This window comes from Cryptotermes secundus, unplaced genomic scaffold (assembly GCF_002891405.2).
Source record: "Cryptotermes secundus unplaced genomic scaffold, Csec_1.0 scaffold654, whole genome shotgun sequence".
Taxonomy (NCBI): Eukaryota; Metazoa; Arthropoda; class Insecta; order Blattodea; family Kalotermitidae; genus Cryptotermes; species Cryptotermes secundus.
In genome coordinates, this window is record NW_019727402.1 from 656,494 (window position 1) to 662,923 (window position 6,430).

Here is a 6,430-nt window from a genome sequence, read left to right on the forward strand (position 1 = left end):
ACTTAGTACCACCCCACTAGCATAAAAAAAATTAGTAATTATCAGAATATGAACTAATATTTTCCACCAATCCTGTAAGAGTATTTCGGGATGATGTACCTTGAAACTTCAGTGAGAACGGTTGAGGGACTATTGACACGAAAGGGGAGAATTATTATATACGTAAGTTTTTTTCCATATCAAAATTGGGACAAGAGAAGTTACTCAAGAGTACTTTGAAAGAAAAACAATTAATTGTAGACATCGTGTTAAGTTTCTACTAAAGAAGCAGGATATAAAATTTTACTTCTTTTTCGCGTCTCCCATCCTGTTCCCCTCCCTCCCTCTGAACCGTTACAACGAAAGATAACGCTAAACATTCGTGAAATACAAATCGCAAATAAACATGCACAAAACGGGCAGTTCGGTAAATAATAAGAGAACCAAAGGGAACTGCATGATTCTCGAATAATTCAGTAACGTGTGAATAGAACGACACCTGCAAAGTCCCATGATGTACGTATAAAGCGTATACACCGTATGTTATACTCGCACTTAACGTAAATGGACTACAAAGTCGAAGTAATTAAGTTGGTTCTGTTTTCTGATAATTCACATAAGCAGGATTAGCTCAGTCACTGAAATGACTGGTTACTGTTTGAACCGACAGGGTTGGGTTCACGTTGAAGGCAGGGGCCACCACTTCCATATCGGTCGTGGTGTCTTCCCTGTCTCCTTTACAATGCCGGATGTGAAACGGCCAGAACTTGAAGTTGACGACACAGCCCCATCTGGTTCAGAGGTCCAGAATGTTTGCTTTACTTCACGTCTCCGTGACGAGGTGTTCAGTACTTTGGTAGGTCTGGCTCTGTCTGACTGGCACTCGGGGATAAGTCAGTCGGTATAGCGTCTGGCTGCGGGCTGGACGGCCGAAGGGTCGGAGTTCGGGTCACGGTAGGGACAAGATACGAATATTTCTCCTCTCTGAGTTTTCCAGACCGGTTTTGGGACTCACTCAGCCTTCTATCCAATGGGTACCAGGGTTTCTTTCCTCGGGGGTAAAGCGGCCTGGGCATGAACTGACCACTCACATCCACCTAATGCCGAGGCCAAGAAAACTTGTCCCTATACATTCACTCCCCCTTACGTCTTCATGGCACAGTGCTTCCACAGGGCCAACTTTACCTTTTGCTTTTACTCACTGTGTCGTTAAGTATTGTTGGTGTACCGTCGGTTGTGTTGCATACCCTGCACCCAAACTCCGTTCCACAATCGTTCCTCACCATTAATTTCTGGTTCTGCACATGACCAGCTGGAATTCCATCACGATGTCCTAATTGAAATCATGAGTTCAATTCCGAGCAAGACTTGAAGGATGTGTCCAGATTTCACAGCGCGCTGAACTGTAGTGTGCCACGTAAAGCATAATTGTACATGTACAATTAGCGATGGAGGAATGTTACTAACAGTATTATTTTGTTGCTTATTGTATTCCACGGTGCTTGGTGACTTCTGAAGCCGTACTGTATGAAGCAGGTATAGCGACGAGCTGCTGGATCGACGACCGGGATTCAATTCCTGGTAGGAGCAATATTTTTCTATTCTCCACAGCGTTCAATCAAGCTGTGGTGTCCACCCAGCGTCGTATACGATGGGTACCGGTGGCTCTTCCCCCTATCATACAGCTGCAGGAGCGTGAAGCTGACTACTCTCGTCCATCTAGTGCCGAGGTCAAGACTGGCGGAGCTCTACCTCATTTCCCCAATACGTGACGATGGCTGTGAATGGCCAATCGGGCGTTTGTGAGAGGAAGCGCTGATTTCGTATTTTAGGACATTTACTACTCGTATTTTTGCACTCGGCTGAAAGGTCTCAATAAAAGCCTTGCCTAGAAGGCCCCGGGACAACCCCAATCCTTTCTTGAAATTTAACTGGCTGAAGAGACCAAGGATGAAATATCCGGAACATGTAGCACGCATGGGAGACGTGAAAAACGTGTGCAGCATTGTTGTCGGGGATGTAAGCATAGATGGGGGAACACCATTACAGTGGATTTTAAGGAAATAAGACAGGGTTGTCTGGCGGGACGGGATCATCTCACGGAGGACAGGGACATCTGGTGGGCCCTTGGACTTCTTAAAAGGAGGAAAATTTCGTGACAAGTTGCGCCACTATTAGCTTCTCAAGTGGCACTCCACGTCATGGAGTTAGTTGCTTACGTAATTGATTCGTGCCCCGGGGGGCTACAGTGGTCTGGGCTTGGAAATGTGGAAGTGGCTTCGCTCAGCTTCGCCTTCTCGTCATTTGTAATTCCAGCCTTCCGTGGCCCCAAAATTTCTAACGTTTGTCGTCGGCATTATTTCCATGTCAACGTTAAGAATTTGAGGAGCCGTACCTTGACGTTGTTTACATCACGTTCCCAGACTGACATTTATTATTATTATTATTACTGTAGTACACCCTGTGGCGTAGTTGGTTGACGCATTATGCTACAAGCCGGTACGTCGCGGGTTCGAATGCCGATGAGCCCGTTGGATTCTTCAATTGACCTAATCCTTCCAGCCGCACTATGACCCTGGCGTCGACTCAGCCTCTGACGTGAACGAGTACCGGGTATCTTTCTGGGGGCTAAAGGGCGGTCGGCGCGTAAGGCTGACAACTTCACCGCCGTCTGTGAGCCGATTGTCTAGAAAATGTGTGAGCCTCGACGTCTCACAACCCTATGGAGCTTCACGGTCTGTTACAGGGATAGCTTTAAATTATTATTATTATTAGTAGTAGTAGTAGTAGCGGTAGTGATAGTAGTAATCATAGCGGCAGTAGTTTTAGTTATTTGTGTATGTTTTTACTGAAGTCATGTAGATATTAATATTTCCGGTACTTTAGCCACTGAAATGCTACGAGTATGCTTTGAATTGTAAGAGAAGCTGGAAACTTAGGTAATTGACGCAACATAGTTTTGACTTCCACAAGAATCGATCCAAATTCCAAGAAGGAAGAGAAATTCTCAGCAACCACAAAACCACTGCACAGGCTTGCTTGTATCATTAAGATCACAGGCAGGCACTGTTGTACTTTTTAGCCCAGTTTTTGATATAAGTCCTATGTCACTGTTATATTGTTCTCATGTTTGAGACTGTTGTATTCCATTGGTGCTGCGTTGCTTGCGTCGTCATAGCGAGGATATCTCACAGTGTGATTTTATCACATTATGTTGTTGCGATATCTCGCAATTCTGTTATATCATATTAGGACCTACGTTATTGTCCTGATATCTCAGGATATAATTTTGCATATAATGTCTATGACTCAAGTGGGGATATATATTTTTGAATAAGTTTAAACTTTTGAGTAGGTTTAAAACGTTTCTCGTCCTCTCAGAGCTCAGTTTGAAGTACTCATAGGGTTTCCCTTTCGATGAGTCCATGTTGTTATGTTCAGGCTTTTTTCTTTCGATTTCTTTTTAATTTTCGTTCGTGAGCGAATGTCCCGCCGATCAGTGACAGTGCGGCCTAAAGCATGAACAGTCTTCACTCGCTCGAACCCTGGGATCGTGGGTTCGAATCGCACTGAAGGCATGGATGTCTGCGTGTGCTTTTATTCTGTGTTTGTGTTGTTCTGTGTGTAGATAGCGGCCTTACGACGGGCTGATCCCCCGTCCAAACAGTCATACAGAGTGTGTAGGATTAAGGAACTGAAAACGCAGCCAAGGTCCGACAGAGGGCTGTAGAGCCATAGATAGATGGTTGGATGGGTGGATGGATGGTAGATAGATAGATAGATAGATTGATTTATAGATAGATCGAGAGAGAGAGAGAGAAGGGAATGTCCCATTGAGTTACGTTGGAGTTTTGTTGGGATTCATAGTGGAAGATACTGTTAGTGCCTGCCTTATGTGTCAGTTCATGATGTACGTGTAACTTTCTTGCAAGGACATTCGTTAAATACGAGAGACATTTTTGAGAGCATGCCTTGGTGTGCATTGGTGTTCTGAAATGCATTCATTCTTAATAGCAGAGAAGTGTTTCATGTTGTTCTCACGCGTCACGTGGCTCTACGCTATATTACGGTTTAAATTTGATGGCGTGTGAGTGATGGTTTGTCGCGACGAGAGAGACAGGTACAACGTAGCAATGTTGTGAGCTGTTGTATTTGAACTTTACCGTCCTACGCGTGACACCACATGCATCAGCTGTGCGTTCTTACTAATTGGCAACGCCGTGTACAGGCCTACAGTTGTCTGCCTGTGGCTTGAAATAATTGAACGAAATAAAAATCAAGTTTGTACAATATGTAACGCTTGGGTCGTGATCCTTCGAAGTTTAAAATGAAACTCCGTTAAAACGAAACAGTTGTATGGTATTGTCTACCTCCACGGAGTAGAGAGCTTCTTGAGGAGCTGGTAACTGCTCAGTTTGACGAGAAATTCCGCACTTTTTTATGAAACCGGGAGGTTCAGTGCTTTGATCACAAGAAATTGCCACTGGATTCGATCATGAGGCAAATGAAGCTGTCATTAGCCTACATATACCAAATACTTAAATGTAATCAATAAATGCATTTGAATAGCATCTAATATATGCATTTTGCTAGCTGCTGGCATTGAAATAATATTATAATACTCTTTTAAAATGTCGCTTGATTGATTCATCTGTCGCGTTTGTTTCGTTACTTATGTATGATTAGAATTATAGCGGCATTAATTGTTATGGTCAGGCAAATGCAATAGTTCTCATAAAAATATGTACGTGTTATATATCTTGCCCAGCACACAGCCCTTTCGAATCTGTTTCCACTCGCAGGGAGTAGCGTATATGCTATTCGGTATGTTCATTCGTGGGGTGGGTTTTCCTGCGCTTACTATTTTTTTTTTTTATCCAGTATATTCATCTTTGAAAGCCGAATGTCTAGTAATTGCGAAGTAGCAGTGTATGATGTTCGTTTCTTCTGTGTCTCTCTGTTTGGAGGAGCCATTAATGATGTGATGTGTCACTTCTGTATGTGTCAGTTTGCAGGGAGCTTCTGTGTCGTGCACGAGCGTTGGCTTAACCAATATGCAGCGTTGTGATGTTTGAGCCGTCATAGAAACAAGACGAGTACTCTCGTCTGGGACGTTACTGCGTGTAGTCTGGTAGGAGTGAGCAGACCGTGCAGCAACCATACTCACCACCGGTAGAACTCTCATCCTGACAGAACCAGTTTACAAGAGAATGTTTCCAGTTACGTTCCTTAGAGTTTCCGATCGCCAAGTATAATTAGAATGATGAAGTCAAGGAGGATGGGATGGGCAGGGCATGAAGCACAAATGAAGAGATATTGGTGGGAAAGACAAGGAAAGAGACCACTAGGATGACCAAGATGTATGTGGGTGGATAATATTAAAATGGATCTTCGATATAGAATGGGGTTGCATGGACTGGATTGATGTGGCTCAGGATAAGGACCAGTGGAGGGATCTTGTGATCACTGTAATGATGCTTCGGGTACCATAAACTTTTGGGGAATTTTTGAATAGCTGCACAACTGGCGGCTTCTCAAGAAGAGCTCAGCTCCGTGGACTTAGGTAATGATCGTGTTGTTAACGTGGAACCTGCGGATGTTGAAAACGGTACGAACTGCCGCCTCACCCCCATTTATAGATAAGTGGATTCCTCACCCCACTGCCCTTGTTTATTTTATATCTCAGAATGAAATGGACACTTTGCTCTTTCTTTCTGTCGTTTTTGCTGCCACTCACTGCAAGGGGAGACGGAAGGTATCTGATGCGAGAGTGCTAAGGATAATAGGCTTNTCTCTTAAATTGTCGTTTGGGCAGTTCTTTGGGCAATGTTCATACGAACGGAGAATGTTAAGTAGCTCTGAGAAAAAGAAATGCGTCTAAAATTTTTGCTTCAGAAAACTAACAGTAAGAGACTACTTTTTTTTTTCCTGTGGCGCTACAGCCCCAATTTGGGCCTAGGCCTACCTCCATGAAACACTCCGTTTCACATCGGTTTACTAGATCTTAAACATTCGGTAGGACTCCTTGGGCGGGTGATCAGCTCGTCGCAAGGGCTCTACCTGTACACAAACACAGAAAAACGCACATACACAAACACTAAACATCCATGCCCTGAGTAGGATTCGAACCCACGATCCCGTCTTCCGAGCGAGCGAAGACAGTGCATGCCTTAGACCGCTCGGCTACCGTGACCGGCAAGAGATTACTTAGGAAATTGAAACGTAAAGTGAAAAATGAGTTAAAAACATTAATGTGAATTAGTTTGTGATAGTTCGAATGATAACTTTTTGCAATGAAAGTGTGGGTTCTATAGTGATGAGGTTGCTGAAATGCTCAAATACCTAAAACGTACCGTGAATTTGCAGAACCATGTAGTTTATTTCATGGTGTAGATCTTTCATGTACTGTGCCGCTTCACGCATAGTTTCAGCTGTACTGCGAGAACATTTC

General features: G+C 43.8%; 1 protein-coding gene across 3 annotated transcripts in view; it reads left to right on the forward strand.

Annotated features, from left to right (window-relative positions):
- LOC111864706 (protein groucho) overlaps positions 1 to 6,430 on the forward strand; it is a 349,923-nt gene that overhangs the window by 175,262 nt on the left and 168,231 nt on the right. The gene's annotated exons all lie outside the window — the stretch shown is intronic.